This window comes from Saimiri boliviensis, chromosome 1 (genome assembly GCF_048565385.1).
Source record: "Saimiri boliviensis isolate mSaiBol1 chromosome 1, mSaiBol1.pri, whole genome shotgun sequence".
In the NCBI taxonomy this organism is placed as follows: Eukaryota; Metazoa; Chordata; class Mammalia; order Primates; family Cebidae; genus Saimiri; species Saimiri boliviensis.
In genome coordinates, this window is record NC_133449.1 from 30,280,074 (window position 1) to 30,298,285 (window position 18,212).

Below are 18,212 nucleotides of genomic sequence, written 5' to 3' on the forward strand. Positions count from 1 at the left end.
TGGCCAAAATAATAACCAATAATCTAATTATAATTTAAATGAGTGATAAGGAAAGGGGATATAGAAATTTGCCATTGGATTTACTCTGCTTAGAAGCTTTAACTGCAAAAAAGATAAAATGTGTTTCAAACATTTTTATTCCTAAAGGGAAACTGTAATACTATGTCTAGGTTGAGCATATATTAGGCATTTATATATCATGTCATATGTATCAATACGTATATTTAAGTATCATCCCTTTTTAACAAATTTTCTCCTCAAACTTTTTTTTTTTTTTTAATTATACTTTACGTTCTGGGGTACATATGCAGATTGTTAAGTACCATCCTTGTAGCCTAAAATTTTAAAAAATACGTATTTTCTGGCTACCCATTAGGTGTGGATGATATAAGAACAGATGTAACAGGTTTCTGACATGTAGAAATAAGACATATATGAAAAATAGATTAATATCAATTTAACACAGTAACACTAGTACGTTATGAATACATAAGTCTTATAGGAATTCTAGGGAAAGGACACTTTTTGAACTGGTAGTTTGGGTAGGGTTACTGTAGGAGGAAAGAATTGAGCTACTTGTAGGATGGATTGAATTTCCTTAAGTGGAATAAAGTGGGTATATGAGCAAAGCTTAGACGTGAGGAGGTATAAATTGAGCTTGGGCAATAGGAAGAATTCAGCTGTGGCTTGAGTAGAGTGTTAGGAAGCGGAATAGTTGGAGGAAATTTCAAAAATTAACTTGGGGCCAGACTGCTGAAGACGTTAAAGTTTAAGAGTAGGTGTTTGGACTCCTTAAAAAGTTAAGAGTTGGGGGAAGAAAAGAAAGAAAGAAAGAAAAAAAAAAGTCGGGTATATGATACTTTATCCTTGAGTTACTGCTATGTGATGGATATCACTAGTAAGTTATGTAAAATGATAGATATTTTTAGTTCTTGGTAGTAGGCAATACCAAAGAGCTTGCTTTCTTTATTACTAGTAAAATCTAGTGCATGAGATTGTCTTGTTAGCATAATCTCAGACTTCTTGGTTGGAAGAATTTTTATCACATGGCAAATAACTGGACAGTCTTCTACTTTTAGGGATGACAAATCAGTATTTTGCATTGACTCTGTGAATTTCATTTATAAATTTCCACATATTGTAAATTTATACCCTTATTTTTGGGGCACACTAAAATTAGCTCTTTTTAAAAAAGCTTTGGCTTATTTTGGCCTGACTACCTTATTAGCTCAGACCCATGGGCTACATTGTTTAACCTGCTGAACCCCATGTTTTTTCTTTGTAAAATTGGAAAGGCAATTCCTTTCCGGGGGTGGTGAGATTATCTAGTGAAATAAGACAGTTGCAATAATGTCTGGCACACATGTGGAGGTGGATGGATACTTAGTAAATTTTGTCTCCCTCCCTCTTAAGATTAAAATGGTTGTGAGTAGAGACTTTATTAATAGACTTTCTTCTTATTTAATATAGACTTTGATGTAGTGCAATTCATAAGGAAATTTGGAAGGCAGTAACTTTTGTAAAGTCTGACTTTGTTATAACTTAGATTTTTAAAATGTTGAAATGTCAATAGAACTTAGTGATGTTTTAAAAAATAAATTGGCAGCTGTTTTATGGGAATGTACAGAAAAAACTGAACAATCAAAGGACTAACGTATTTCTACGAAGTCATTTTATTTGGTGACCTAAACACTGGCATTGAAAGTAAATGAAGTCCAGGAGGAGTATTCTTATATAAAGCATGTTCTAGATCATGCTGATAAGGAAGTGCAGTTAAGTTTTTTTAACTGACTTTTTTTTGGCATACATCAATAAATATTAATATATGTGTAGTTGTGTAACCTCTCCCAACTATAGTCAAGATACAGAACAGTTCTGTCACTCCAGAAAACTTCTCGTGCTATCCCTTTATTGTCTCACATTCTCTTTCTAACCCCTGGCAACCATCGATCTGTTTTCTGTTTCTTCCTTTATGGACTGGAATAATAGGGGCTATCAAATAAGATGAATATCTTAAATACGATACCAACTGATATAAAATGTTGAAATATCAAATAAGGTAATGGTTATGAAAGTTCTTAGTACATAGAAGCATTAGGCATTTAAAAAATAATCCCAGCACTTTGGGAGGCCAAGGAGTGTGGATCACAGGGTCAGGAGTTCAAGACTCGCCTGACCGGTATGGTGAAACCCCGTCTCTACTTAAAAAAAAATACAAAAATTAGCCAGATGTCATGGCGCATGCCTGTAGTCCCAGCTACTCGGGAGGCTGAGGCAGGAGAATCACTTGAACCCGGGAGGCGGAGGTTGCAGTGAGCTGAGATGGTGCCACTGCACTCTAGCCTAGGTGACAGAGAGAGAGAGAGACTCAGTGTCAAAAAAAAAAAAAATTAGTTTTCAGTGGGCAAAGTGGCTCACACCTATAACCCAACACTTTGAGAGGCTGAGGTGGTAGGATCTCAAGAGCAGGTGTTCAAGACCAGCCTAGTAACATAATGAGATCCCCCCATCTCTACAGTCAATCAGTCCAATAACTAAATAACCAACTAATTAAAAATAAATAAAAATAATAAATAAAACAGAAGAATAAAAAAATCATTGGATAGGTATGATGGTGCGTGCCTATTGTCACAGCTGTTCAGGATGAGGAGGCAGGAAGATCACTTGAGTCCAGGAGTTTGAGGTTGCAGTGAGCTATGATTGCACCTCTGCACTCCAGCCTGGGTGACAGAATGACACCCTGTCTTAAAACCAAAAAACAAAAAGAAAATAGTTTCATATAAAGTATTAAGTCAGTGGGTGAAGTTTAGCAGAACTCTTCTACAAAGTCAAGTTTGTATAATGTTCAACAGCTTTTTTCCTCAGAGGCTTCTGGGCTAATTTTGAAAAGACTTGTTTCACGTGGTCCTGATAGCTGGAAATCCCTTTGTTGTCCTTTAACCTCATATTCTTCATAAGTAAAAGTGGACAATAGCTACCTTGAAAGGTTATGATGATTATTAAATGCTATGATTAAAAAATATAAGCTTGTAAATACAAGTACACATACATGTTTGTAAGTGTGTGTGGGGGGGGGTTGCCTAGCCTATAGTAGGCATTCTATTAATTTTTTTTTTTTTTAAGTCTGCAGTAGCTTTGCAGTGTTGGCTTGCTCAAGGGATGGCATGTCTTCTTAACATCTGTATTCTCTCCCCTGCTTTCCCCATGGAAGATTGACCAGTTTATCCTCAAAGCATCACCTTTCTGTTTTAATCATTTTTGATTTTTTTTTTTAAATGTATCACCAATTTCTCAGTTTAGGGGTGGATGGAAGTATAGTAAATCTATTTATGTTAATGATTCCAGGTTCATTTCATGCTATAACTGTTTCATAAAGTGTGATTTTTTTTTTTTTTTTTTTGAAATTGATCATTAGGACATATGGGCCAAATCTTTGCCAATCCCAGAGCTTCCTTTTGAACTTGTGTTTTTAAGTCCCTGCTATGAGATTGATTTTCTTTTTGACATTTTAATCTTTTCTTTAAAGTACACAGTATTCTGATGTATAACATTTTAGGCAGTAAGATTTAATTACTTTGCTACAAATTTAATTATTTAATCAAGTGCAGAAGCAGATTTAGAATTTTTTGTTCTTGCCCACAAATCATCAGGTACACTTTCTTTATCAGTGTTCGTTTTCTCATAATTTGTGGTAAAAATATTCATGAAATCAGTAAATTATAGAACTGGAAAGAAACTTCATGATCATCTAGTCTATTAATTTTTAATTCTAACTCAGAGCCCCCCTTTCATAATACATATTTCTTTATTATTATTTTTTTTGAGATAGAGTTTCTCTCTTCTTGCCCAGACTGGAGTGCAATGGTACAATCTTGGCTCACCGCAACCTCCGCCTCCCAGGTTACTCGGGAGGCTGAGGCGATTCTCCTGCCTCCACCTTCCGAGTAGCTGGGATTACAGACACATGCCACCACACCTCACTAATTTTGTATTTGTAGAAAAGATAGAATTTCTTCATGTTGGTCAGGCTGGTTTCGAACTCCCGACCTTAGGAGGTCCACTCACCTTGGCCTCCCAAAGTGCTGGGATTACAGGTGTGAGCCATTGCACCTGGCCCATAATAAATATTTCTAGTACTCTCCTTAGTGTCCTGAAATGAAATTCCTAATGAAAGTTTTTACCCTCATAAATAATATGAATCAATATATTCTCTAATTGCAATATAAAGGAAAAATAAAAGGAATATAATTTAAAATGCTCTAGAAGGTACAATTATGCTAGAAGGTTAAACGAAGAAGAAAGAAAAAGCACCAACAGATTTCCAAAATGCTCGTAGTGGGATAGTGTCATTTTGTTGAGAACCACTAACAGAGCCCCAGTCTTCTCATTTCATAGGTAAAGAAAGTAAGGGTGGAGGTGAAAGGGCAGAGGAGAGGATGTTTGTTGGATTATTACATAGGTGTGGTTTTTAGTAGAGTGTGAGGCCTGGAGTGTAAGTCTAAGCAGTCAGTAGGTATAAGAGTTCTTTGCCTTATGGTTTTTCTAAAGATTACATGAAAATGTTTTTTTATTTTTTAATGAGGTATGTAGTTATGTATTATTCTTGACTTCTTTGCTGTGGAGATACAGATAATATATTGGGGTCTGTATTAGTCTGTTCTTGTGTTGCTATAAAGAACTACCTAAGACTGGGTAATTCATAGAGAAAAGAGGTTTAATTGGCTCATGGTTCCACAAGCTGTACAGGAAGTGTGGCTGGGGAGGCCTCAGGAAACTTATAATCATGGCAGAAGGCAAAGGGGAAGCTGGATTGTCTTACATGGCCAGAGCAGGAGGAAGAGACATAAAGGGAGGAAGTGCTACACACTTATAAACAATAAAATCTCGTGAGAATTTACTCACGTTATGAGAATAGCAAGGGGGAATCTGCCTCCATGATCCAGTTACCTCCCACCAGGCCCCTCTTTCAACATTGGAGATTGCAGTTGGACATGAGATTGGGGTGGGGACACAGACCCAAACCCTATCAGGATCCTTCTTTCTGAATTAGTTTGTTGGGGGAATCCTCTAGGATAGTGCCGGCTCACTGTACCTTTTGCCTCTGATTCTGCTCTTGGCACAGGGTAGCCTCTCAGTTAGTGGAGTTTCTTGGGGTCTTTCTGCTGGGTATTGTATGGGTAGTGGACATGTGGACATGTGTATGATAACTGGAGGACGTTCAGTAGGATCAGAGATACAACCAGTGCTTCCATTAATCTGGCATTATGACCTTGGGCACAAAACCATTTCTTCATCTGTGAAATTCCTACCTTTTCTTTCTTATAGGTTGCCACAAAGGTCAAATAAGAGTGTAAAGGAAAGTGATTTGTAAACTTTGTAATGTGTCATGCATATGCAATGGATTAGTGTTAACTAAAAGCCTAGCATCCTTCCTCTCTAGAGTTATAAAGATATTATGGGCCTATTTTTTATTATTAAAAATGCTCATCTAAATCTTATTTCAGTTCCTTGAACCTAACAAACACCTACCTGCCCAGGGATGCAGGATACCATACACACTCTCCTCTCATAAGCCCCTATCTCTACCCAGGCAGCCCCCAGTAAACCCACAAACAAAACCCAAACCAAAGCTTCTCTACTTTAGCTGTACTACTGTTATTATTTCTGGCCTTCCTAGAAGAGCATAGAACTCTTGTTATAGCTTTCATAGCTTTATTACAATGTTATTATTTACTTATTTCAAAATTAGATTCCCCTGCTAGATTGTAAGTTTTATGAGACTTTTATGATCTACTTTATGTGGTTGTGTATGAAGGTAAAAGTATTATTTCCAAAATATAGTAAAACTGATACTTATGGAAGATGCCCTGTGTATATCCTCTAGACTCAACATTTTCTGATATAAACCAGAGGTGCTTGAAGTAAACACAATACAAGGTAATCCTAGTACCAGTTCAAGTCCCTTTTTACTTTCATCCCACTGATTTAATTTCTTGGAGAAGTGCCACCTCCAATAACTTCTAGAATGTTGCTTTTGTAATTACTAGTTATGTGGAATTTTAGTAGCTGAATTATATATATATATATAATTTTTTTTTTTTTTTTTTGAGACGGAGTTTTGCTCTTGTTACCCAGGCCGGAGTGCAATGGTGCGATCTCGGCTCACTGTAACCTCCGCCTCCTTGATTCAGGTGATTCTCCTGCCTCAGCCTCCTGAGTAGCTGGGATTACAGGCACGTGCCACCATGCCCACCTAATTTTTTTGTATTTTTAGTAGAGACAGGGTTTCACCATGTTGACCAGGATGGTCTCGATCTCTTTACCTCATGATTCACCTGCCTCGGCCTCCCAAAGTGCTGGGATTACAGGCGTGAGCCACTGCGGCCAGCCAAATTTTATGTATTTTTTAGCCTTTACACTGAATTGCTGTTTAATCAGGATTCCAGGTAATCAAGGATTAAAATCTTTTGGAGAAAAACTGAGTTTTTATTAAAGTGGTAGACTTTGCATTAATAACTATTTTTGTGGCATTTTATTAAATATCTGAAAAAACATTTTACTCTTTTTTTTTTTTTTTGAGACAGAGTCTTGCTCTGTTGCCAGGCTGCAGTGCAGTGGTGCAGTCTCGGTTCACTGCAACCTCCATTTCCTGGGTTCAAGTGATTCTTCCGCCTCAGTCTCCTGAGTAGCTGGGACCACAGATGCATGCCACAACGCCCGGCTAATTTTTGTATTTTAAGTAGAGACGGGGTTTCACTATGTTGGCCAGGATGGTTTCAATCTCTTGACCTCGTGATCCACCCACCTCGTCCTCCCAAAGAGCTGAGATTACAGGCGTGAGCCACCGTGCCTGGCCTACTCTTTTATAAATAAATTGTAATTTATTCATTTGTAGCAGCCTCTGACAAATTTTTTTCTTTCTCTTTGGGACTTAATGCTTTTTCTTAAGTGCAGTGATTTAGTTTCTCATTGTTGATTCTCTGAATAGTTATTTTAAAAACTCTTTACATTCATAACCTAGACCTCATTAATTTAAACTGAGCTTTGCTTTGTTGGTCTTCCTGTTACTTTGTTTCTTCTTATTTTTTAGTGCATTGTCAGCCATACTCTTCGCCACTTCATTTCAGTGATGCCAATAATTTAGGGTATTCATATTAGTAGACAACTGTCACTCTGATACTATTTTGAAGGATATATGGTATTTTCTTCTGCCTGCACCATGTAGTCCTCCTTTCTTTCATAGCCTGGAATTTGTGCTACACAAATGTGAAGTTGTTTATTGGAAACAGTTCAAGATTTGGAGTTAAATGGATGTAGGTTTAGATCCTGACTCCACTGCTTACTAGTTATATAGTCTAGGTGAAGCAGTCTTGTTGTTTGAGATGTTACCCATACTTCTTTGTCTCACGGCCAAGAAAATTAAGGAGCATGGACACCAAGGGTGAGTTTGGAGCAAAAGTTTAATAAACAAAAGAGAAAAGCTCTCTGCAGCTGAGAGGGGATCTGAAAGAGGGTTGCCAGCTTTGAGGCTGAGTCTGGGGATTTTATGCACTGGAAAGATGAGGAATGTGCTGACTGGTCTGGAGGCTCTTTTAGAGAAAGCACCACTTAGAAAGTGATATGATAGTGTAAAGAATTGGAGGCAGAGGTGGAGGCTTGGCCCAGGACCTTGACTTGGGACCAGTCAGGGACTGAAGTTTAAGTTTGGTCTGAGACCAATCAGGGGTTGAAATGGTGATTCACCCTACATAAATGAAGACTTAGCTGGTGGCTAATTACAGAAAGGTAGGCATATGTCAAATAGCTGAAAAGTAAGAGACTAAGGCATGCGAATGAGAGATATATGTGTCCAAAAAGGGTTTGGGGTTCACAGAGTAAGTATTTCCGTTCAAGGACATGGGCTCTTTCCTATCAGGGGCCTGCAGTTTGATTTCCAGGCTTCTTTGTTTGAAGAAATTTTACCAAGAACCCACCCCAACTGCCTGCCTGACTGGTTTCTTTATCCTCTCTCATGGACATGTTGAAATATTTCTGAGCTCACTTTCTGCAGCTATAAAATGGATATATGGTTAACTACTTTATAGAATTGTGAGAATTGGAATATTATATGTAAAGTTCTTTATATAGCATTTCTCTTTTCTTCCATGTTTTTTAATTATTCCTGAAAAAATACTCATTTTTAATGCAACCAATTTTAATATAGGCAGAGTAGACTGGAGAGACCAGATTGAGAGTGGGAAGCCTGCCCTAAGGCTTCTTCTATCTCTAAAATTATGTGTTTGTGACTAACTTTAAATGAAGATTATATAAGATGTAAACCAACCATCAGGTAGTCTGGATAAAAATTTTCTTAGCATTAAGGAAAATAAACTATCAAAAGTAAATCTGATATCTGTTACCTCATCTAGAATAGAAAGGGTTTGCCTGGGCCACTGATTTCAGATGATGTTCTTTAACAGCCCTAGGGAGGAGAGGTCCTGGCAGAGGTGAGGAGTGGGGTTGGGCTCTGAATCAGAGCTGCTGTGTTTTTATTTGTTTTATATGAGACTTCTTGGTGGTATTTTTGGATAAAGGGTTTCATGGCCCAGAAGTTTGCTAGGCAGTGGACTAAGTTATCTCTAAAGCCTGTATGAACTTTGAATTTCCATGATATATGATTTTATAGACAGTGTGGTTTTTAAATTGATCAGATTTTCAGAGATGACTTCCATGATATTTTAATGATTATACTGTTCTGAAAATAGTCTCTTTTTGTCCATCAAAGAGTTTTATCTGTATATCCTGTAAATAATTTTAAAAAATCCTCTGAGTATCAACTGCCTTTCTTAAGGCTTTGTGAGATTTATTGGCAGTCACATTAATTATCAGTGTTTTTTATTTATTAATGGTAAGAATGTGCTACATGAAACACTTTAAGATACGTAGAGAGAGTTCTGGGGTCGTTCTCTCTCTGTTGCTTAATTTGATTTTTGCAAATCTAGAGAATAGAAGTTTCAGCATTTTAATAGCCAAGTAGATGCTTCAGTAATTAACTGTGTTACTGTTTGTATGAAATATACTTTTATATAAAACCATTGTCCTTGAGAATAAGTTAAAAAAATTAACATTTGTAACATTCACACAGAATTCCATGGTTGATAGAATTCAATCAGAAATGCTTTGAATCAAAACTTACTTGATGTCATTCATATTATGAGGTATTAATCATGAAAACATCTCAAGTATTTAAAAAACAAAACCTAATGTCAATAAATAAAATAATTTTACTTATAATATATACATAAGTAATAAATCTGTTTCTGTCTTTAGTACTTCATGGTTTTTTGACTTCTCAAGTTAGAGTTATTTTATAGAATAATGACCCTATATGCTTTATCCGTGGCTCTACTCATTGCCTAGATAAGCTTGTTTCATGAATGAAAATTATACAACATAGTTTTTTGAGAGTTAAGCACTTCTCTAGAATTTGTTTCCAGCAGAAGACTATCTTAGACTGTTATTGAATTCTTTTTCTAAAGAATAGTGCCTTAACTCCTTTTATTTACAAACTCCTCTGAAAAATGTTAGGGATCTTCTCTGAGGAAAAATACTTATATATAACAGCATACAGTTTTAGGAGGCTGAACCCTTGAATATACATTTTATGAATCACTGTTGGAAAACTATCCTTTGCTGTGTGAAGAACAGATTGTAAGAGGGAAACTGATTTAAATATTTTCATCATTTTGCTTGTATTTATTAAAAGATACTATGACTAACAGATGTGAAATCAGCCCAATTGTCCCATAGAACTGATTTTATAGTTTCTTTTGCATAAATTTAGAAATTGACCCTTTCAGGCTTAAAACCCAAGAAAGTTACAGTTGTCTTATCTGAGTTCCTTTTTCAGGAAACCAACCGTCAGACCTCCCAGGTAGTATCAGGGAACTGAAACTTACCAAATCACTATTTCTAGACAGTGAGACACCAGCCCTCTCACCCACCATGATTGCCTTACTCAACCACCTACTGCCTATTGACCAAGTCCTCTTCCTTACCCCTCCCTAATTCATGGTTTCAGCATGTAGTTATGTATCTTTCCTGCTTATAAACTCCTGATTCTAGTTTGGCAAGAAGATGGATTTGAGACTGATCTCCCATCTCCTTTGTTGTACACCCAATTAAAGCCTTTTTCCTCTAGCAGTACTCATCTTAGTGACTGGCTTTCTGTGCTTCTAGCAGCAGAGACGTAGACCAAACCCCCAGTGTTTCGGTAACAGATGTCTTTGTTTTAGTTGACAAAATGGCGGTGTGTTCATTCAGTGTGCATTAGTCTGTAACTTTAAAAAAGTATTTTATTAAAGATAATGACATAACTATAGATTTTGTAAAGAATATGAGCTGTTTGTGTTTTAAAGATTTCATTGTAGGCTGAGTGTGGTGGTCAACATGGTGAAACCCTGTCTCTATTAAAAAAAAAAAAATTAGCTGGTCATGGTGGCTTACATCTGTGGTCCTGGCTACTTGGGAGGCTGAGGTAGGAGGATCACTTGAACCCAAGAGGTGGAGGTTGCAGTGAGCCAGGATCATACACTGCCCTCCAACCTAGGTGACAGAGTGAGACTCTGTCTCAAGAAAAAAAAAAAGAAAAAAAAATTGATTATAATAAGAAACATGAAGGAAAGCATTTTATTCCTTGTCCAGTCAAATCACTTGTTAGATGCCCTCCCCTGAAACAGTGGCATTTTATGCCATTCAATGAATACCAATAATTTTATGTTAGAAAAAAATGATTAATGCCTGAATATCAACTTTTTTATGTATGAAAAACATTGGACCAGTTTCTTTAGCATTGTATAATTCAAATTTTATATTTTTGTTAGTGGCTAATGCTACTCTTATTGATATATATATTAGTGATGAGCTTTATCCAGTCCTTTAATGTAAGAAATCCTAGCTTATAATTTTTCTCTTTGGAACAAATGTTGCTGGGATATTTTTTGTTAATATGTAAAAATAACACTAGTTGCACACAAGTGGAAAATAAAAATAGGGGAGAGAGGAAAAAACAATAGTTTCACTATGCAGGGACAGCCACTGGTAACATTTTGATGTATTTCGATCTAGTCCTTTTTTTGTTCAGTCATTTCACTCTCTAGTTTTTGGTCCCCTTTTCTTCTCTGGCTTTGCTTGCATTTCTTCTTGTTTCTAATTTGTAAGGTAATAGGTATCTTTACAATTTCTCTTTTCCTTCAGCATTGATGACTTCCAGGGCAGAATTGATTAGTTATTCATGGCTTGGTAATCTCTCAGCTAAGTAACATTATTTTTCTGCTTTGAAATATAATTCATGTATGCAATTCATTCCTTTAAACTGTACAAATCAGTGGTTTTTAGACTGTTCATAGAGCTGTGCAACTATCACCATTCTCCAATTTTAGATGTGCCCCCATCCCGCCGACCATAAGCTTTGTACTAACTAGTAGTCACCTCACATCCCATTGTCCCTAGCCCTAGGGAACCACTGATCTGCTCTCTGTCTCTGTAGCTTTGTCTGGTCTGGGAATTTCATGTGAATGAAATCATATACTATGTGGCCATTAGTGACTGGCTTTTTTCACTTAGAATAGTGTTTTCAAAGTCCATCTATGTGGTAGCACGTATCAATACCATCAGTACCTCCTCTCTCTCTCTCTTTTTAGTATAATATCTACTGGTAGATACACCACTTTTGTTCATCCATTCAACAAGTGAAAGCTGTTTGGGTGGTTTCCACCTTTATTGTGAATAGTGCTGCTATTGATTCAGGACAGGTGAGCCCCAGAATTGGGGCTTAACCCAGGAGGATTCTTGGCTTTACCCAGGAAAGAATTTAAGGGTGAGCCAGTGACAGCAGTCATTTATTGAACAGTACTGTTCCTTTTGGAACAGGGTTAACTCATAGGCCTTGGGCCTAGAGTAGGCAATGTGTGGTCTCTTGGCAGTTGCATTTATGCTCATTTATACCCACTTTCAATTGCATGCAAATTAAGGGTCAGGTTAAGAGAAATTGAGAGGCGGGCTATTTAGAACTTTCTAGGAAGGGGTTTGTAATTTCCAAGCCCTTGCCAAGGAAGGGGTTGGTAACTTCCAGGTCATTGCCATGGCATTTATAAACTGTCATGGTACTGGTGGGAGTATCTTATGCTAATGAGCAATGAGGGCAGCTAGGGATTGCTTTCGTTGCCATCTGTGGACGCCTGCCTGTTTTTTCACTTCATCCTGTCTGGGCCAGATCCTGTTTTGGTCAGCAGGGTTATGACCAGAAAACAAGTCCTGCGGGTCTTTTATCTCACTATGAGCATTCATGTATCTGTTTTTGTGGGGACGAAAGTTTTCATTTCATTTGGGTTTATGTATCTAGCACTGGACTTGCTGGATCATATTGTAACTCTATGTTTAACATTTTGAGGACTGTAATAAATAATTTGAACAAGAAAAGTAGTCCCTTAAATAACAGGTAAGTAGAGTATATTAGAGTTAACTTAATCATTCTGAAACGATTTCACATAGTACAGTTCCACTTAGTGTGGGTGTATGTGGTTTTAACTTTTACATTTTGTAAGGAAACTTTGTGTAATAACAGGAAATTGTTGAAATACAGTGTACTTGCTATTTGAGCAGAAAAAAATTGGTGATATTTTAATAAGTTTGCTGCTGATAATTCATATTGTTTGAAACAATTTGGAAGAAACCCAACAGAAATCTGAGACCATGGAAAAACTTCCTGTGACTAAAGTAATCACTGTGCAGTGTGTACTGTAAAAAATAATGTCAAGAAGTCTTCTTTATGTCTTTGCATTTTGTCCTTGCTTGACTGAGTACTGTCCTTCCTCAAGATTCAGGCCTTGTTTGTATCTTAATTTCTTTCCTGTGTTTCAGTTGATTTTCCTTAGCTTTCTAAGATCCCTTTCTAATGGAAAGAACGCTCAGCTGGACACAGGAGATACAAGGTCTTACTTGTCTGTCGCAACTGGCCTCTGTGAGTACAAGCCAGGGCCCTCAACCTTCTAGTGCTGCACTTGCTTTGTAGGTATGCTGAAAGATGTTTAAAGCTCAGTGATTTTAATTCTAGATCTAGGCTTGTAAGATTTTATGAACTCACTATCACACAACTGATGCTTTTCTTATGAACTTGGCGTTTAATATATGCTTTCTTGTCTTCTTTCCTTCCTCCCTTATTGAAATTCATTCTTTCCCCACCTAGGTGATACCCATAGGAGGGCACAGATTCCATGTTACTATCCTTGTACTTTGCCCAAAGATGGTTAATATTTGATAGTGCAAATAATATGAGTTTTTAATGACTGTGGAATGACTGATTGATGCTTATTTTCTGTTTAAATGAAATGATTAAAATAACTTTGTAAATGTAGACAGATTCTTTTTCTTTTTTCTTTTTATAAAACTGTATGCTTTTCACTACAGTAAACATGAATATAGTCAGGAATGACCATTCTGTTTTTGGTAACTTTTAAAATAACTATTTTCTGCTAGAACTTTGTTTATCCTTAAGGAACTGTGTGTGTGTGTGTGTGTGTGTGTGTGTGTGTGTGTGTGTGTGTTTATATATTCGTGTATATATAACATTATATATAACATTACATCTATAACATATACAACATACTACATATAATATACACTACATACAGATATAACATATATCACACATATACCATATAGCAGACACAGCATCCATACAACATATATTACATATAATATACATTACATACATATATATCACATAAAACATATACACCACATAGACAACATATATTACATATATATAAATATATAACATTACACATATACCACAAGTAATATATATTATACATATATTACATGTAACATATATTTATGGGCTCATGTTTTGTGTAGATGAATTTAATTTCAGTAAACCTGCTTTCTGGCAGTCTATATACCTTCATCACTTAATTCTTTTATCATATTTTTTTCTGGCTGCGTCTCGTGAAGGGAGAAACAAAACACAAGCTTAAACTTCAATGGACAGAGGTGAATGCTACTCAGTCAACCAAATGATGGTTTTATTAGGCTCAGGATCCTTGGTGGTACCAATGTAGTTTAAGTTTACGAAGATACTTTTATCATTCCTATCTCAATTTATGTTTTCAGTCTTCTTAATTTGTGAAAATTTACTTTGAGCTTAATATATGGTAGGCAATCATCTGCCTGGGAGGTATGGGTTATTTCTACCTTAACATTAATCATTTTTGCTTTGATTATGGGATCATGGAAAAAATAGCAGTTACTGTCTGACAGGCAACTTACTTTGGCTACGCCTAAGCTTCTACTTTTTCTTCTCCCCCATTTTTTTCTCTCTCCCTTCTTTCCTTTTTGCCATATAAGTAACAAATGGAAATTTTTTTTTAAACATTGCAGAAAAGTTTAATTCCCTTTGACCACCATCCTCAGTCACAGCTGTCCCATCCCATAAAGGAAACCATATGTACTATTGGCAGATATTCTTCTAGACAGATCTCTCTGCATTTATAATTATTTATGTAAACCATATGGCATTAAGTTTTTTGGGGGGAGGGTGTGGTTTCCTTCCTTCCAAAAATGGTATTGCATTTTCTCTTAGCAGTACATCTTGGAGAGCAGATCAACTTAGAAAATACAGCTTGACTGCATTCTTTCCAGCTGCTGCATATTCTTGCATAGTATTTGGATGTACCATAGTTCATTTAGCTTTCTCCCCATCGGCAGACATTAATGTTTCCGTTTTCTGTTACAGACAATGCTGTAGTGAAACATCTTTGTACTTTTAGTTGAGTATTTCTCTAGGGTAAATATTAAGAGGGAATTGATGATATTCAGAATAGCAATAGCTACTTACCAGTTTGCACTCTAAATTGGGTATACCACTTGATACTCCTTCCAGCTGTGAAGGCAAGGACACCAACAATGATTTTTAGAATATCAGAGGCAAAATGTAGACATTTATTTATTTTTTAATACAATTGACAGGAGAGGGTAATGGAGTTTTAATGTTTTAATTTATATTTTCTTGAAAATAGTGAAGTTAAACATATCTTTGTACATCTATTGACCATTTGTATTTTCTTCCTATAAACTGCATATGTCTAATTAGATTACTTATAAAATATCCAGGTTAAATTATTTTATATATGTAACATTTTTGGGTGAATATTGTTGTATTATAACATACATATAGTGTAATACATAAATAAAAAAATTCAACTTTGAAAAAGTGAATGCACCCTGTGTAAGCAGCAACCAATTCAAGAAACAGTGTTACCAAAATCTTAAAAGCTCCCTGGTGCTCCTTTCAGTTGCTCTACCTGCTTCACACCTCACAAGGATAACCACTATTCATACTTCTGACATTTAATGTAGCTTATCTATTTTGGAACTTTAGATAGGTAGAATCATACAGCATATACTCTACATCTTTCTATATATTAACTTAGATTTTAAGCAAGAGAATTGTATCAGGGTTTAGAGAACTGTGAATATTTAATTCACACTAAACCTTTCAGTAAACCTCAAGAAGTAAGTAATAAGAGATAAGTAATGTCATTTTGAGATAATCCTAATCACCTTTATCCTGGTTTAAGAACTCTCAGAATAGACTCCCCGCCAAGGGAATTATGAGGCTTATTTGTTGAAATTCTTTAATGGTTGAAAGTTCTTCCTTGCTTCATTTTGGGTAGATATAACTGAAGTTTGGCCCCATTCTGCTTTTTAACTCTCCTGTTGTGTTTGCTCAGAATTGCTCAACTGGGCTTTTATTTCTTCTGAGTTCTCCCTAACTAAAAAGCTTGTTATCTTGTAACTTCTTTTTTTGTTCCTAGGAAAGTTTTATTCTTTTATACAGTTTCCAAAAGAATGAAACAGTGTGGTTTATTCCTTTCCTGTTTGTGTGTTTTTTCCAAACAGATTAAGGTTTGTTTCTTCTGATGATTTGCTTATTAAAGGAGTTTACTTTTCAGTCTTCAGAATATTTTTAACATAAATTCTTAAATATTTCTAGTGGTTTCTCAAAACCATACTTTAATAGAGACAATGTTTTAAAATTAATAAGTAAGGATGCGTAAGATCACTAATGGTGACATTCTGTTTATTTTTGATAATCTGCTTTCTAAAATAATTTAAAGTTTTTTTTTTTATAATAAAAGACATGTGGTAATGCTATTAAGAATACAAATAAAAGATTGAAAGAGGAGAAAAAGATAGTAATAGCCATAATCTTTCATCTTGGAATTGAATGTTAAATTTAGCCATGAGCCTTCTATCCTTTGGGACTCAAAGGGAAAACAAGTAAGTTCTCATTGAGGGAATAAAGAAACATACCATTTCATCAGCCAGGATGGTTTATGTTACTAAGTTTGGAAAGAAAAGTACATAGATCCTTGTAGATTGCCCAGAAAGGCTTGCATAAACTCTTTAACAGCAGTTAGAAAGAAAATGCAGACATGTTAATCAGAATGAGGCTGTGCAAATTAGCATGTATCCATAGATTTAAAAGAAATTAATCAGCTCAAATATTTCACTAATGTTAAAAAACTAAATCAGTTTGTGTCTGGTTATGAAGCTTACAAGAAGAGTGATGCATAAATAATGAACGTAAATTCCTTCAGATTGCAGAGTAATCTTAGTAATCAGGTTCTGATTATTTTATCTATCTTACAAAATATTTCTATTTTTCATTGCTAATGATAATTTTGTAGTAACGACTATTACTGTATATGCATATACTACATAGCCAATAATTGATATTCATATTCACTTTAATGTGTTTGATTTTTCTAGTACAGTATTGGATTAGAGATTATAACAAAAAATTCTAACAGGGATTAATTGATGTGTTTTCAAAATTTTTATTAAATATTTTTATTTTAAGTTCAAGTTTACATGTGCATGTTTGTTATATAGGTAAACTTGTGTCATGGGAGTTTGTTATACATATTATTTTGTCACCCAGATATTAAGCCTTGTACCTGTTAGTTATTGTTCCTGATCCTCTCCCACCCTCTACCCTTCAGTAGGCCCCAGTGTGTTTTGTTCCCATCTGTGTGTCAATGTGTTCTCAGCATTTAGCTCCCACTTATAAGTGAGAACATGTGGTATTTGGTTTTCTGTTCCGATATTAGTTTGCTTAGGATAACGGCCTCCAGCTCCATCCATGTTCCTGCAAAGGACATAATCTCATTCTTTTTTTATCTAGTCTACCACTGATGGGCATTTAGGCTGATTTCATGTGTTTGCTATTGTGAATAGCATTAGTGAACATATACATGCACATAACTTTATGAGAGAACAATTTATATTTCTTTGGTTATATATCCAGTAATGGAATTGGAGGGTTGAATGGTATTTCTGTTTTTAGGTCTTTGCAGAATTGCCACACTGTTTAACACAATGGTTGAACTAATGTACACTGCCATCAATAGCATATAAGCATTCATTTTTCTCTGCAACCTCTCCAGTACCTGTTATTTTTTCTTTTTAATGAAAGCCATTCTGACTGGTGTGAGATGGTATCTAATTGTGGTTTTGATTTGCATTTTTCTCATGATCAGTGGTGTTGAGCTTTTTCTCATATGCTTCTTGGCTACATGTATGTCTTCTTTTGCAAAGTGTCTATTCATGTCTTTTGCCCATGGTTTTAATGTTTTTTTTTTTTCCCTTGTAAATATAAGTTCCTTATAGATGCTAGATATTAGATCTTTGTCAGATGCATGGTTTGCAGAAATTTTCTCCCTTTCTGTCAGCTGTCTGTTTGCTCTGTTGATAATTTATTTTGCTGTGCAAGTTTTTAGTTTTTTGAAATCCCGTTTGTCAATTACTTTTGTTGCAGTTATGGTATCTTTGTCATGAAATCTTTGCCAGTTCTTATGTCCTGAATAGCATTGCCTTCTGGGTTTTTATAGTTTTGAGTTTTACATTTAAGTCTCTAATCCATCTTGGGTTGATTTTTGTATATAGTGTAAGGATGGAGTCCAGTTTCAATCTTCTTCCAGCATCATTTATTGAATAGGGAGTCATTTCCCCATTGCTTGTTTTTGTCAGCTTTGTTGAAGATCAGACAGTTGTAGGTGTGTTGCTTTATTTCTGGGTTCTCTATTCTGTTCCATTGGTCTGTTTTTGTACCAGTACCATGCTGTTTTGGTTACTGTAGCCCTGTAGTATAGTTTTAAGTTGGTAGCATG

At 35.6% G+C, this 18,212-nt stretch overlaps 1 protein-coding gene across 7 annotated transcripts in view; it reads left to right on the top strand.

The window, feature by feature from the left end:
• Nucleotides 1–18,212, top strand: part of LCLAT1 (lysocardiolipin acyltransferase 1) — a 203,760-nt gene that overhangs the window by 46,495 nt on the left and 139,053 nt on the right. Inside the window, exon 1 of one of the 7 annotated variants that reach the window (XM_074395670.1) lies at nucleotides 9,307–13,000. The exons of the other annotated variants lie outside the window; for them this stretch is intronic. The gene's annotated coding sequence lies outside the window, so the exon portion shown is untranslated. Of the gene's footprint in view, nucleotides 1–9,306; nucleotides 13,001–18,212 lie in introns of those variants that run through there. 7 annotated transcript variants of the gene reach the window in all.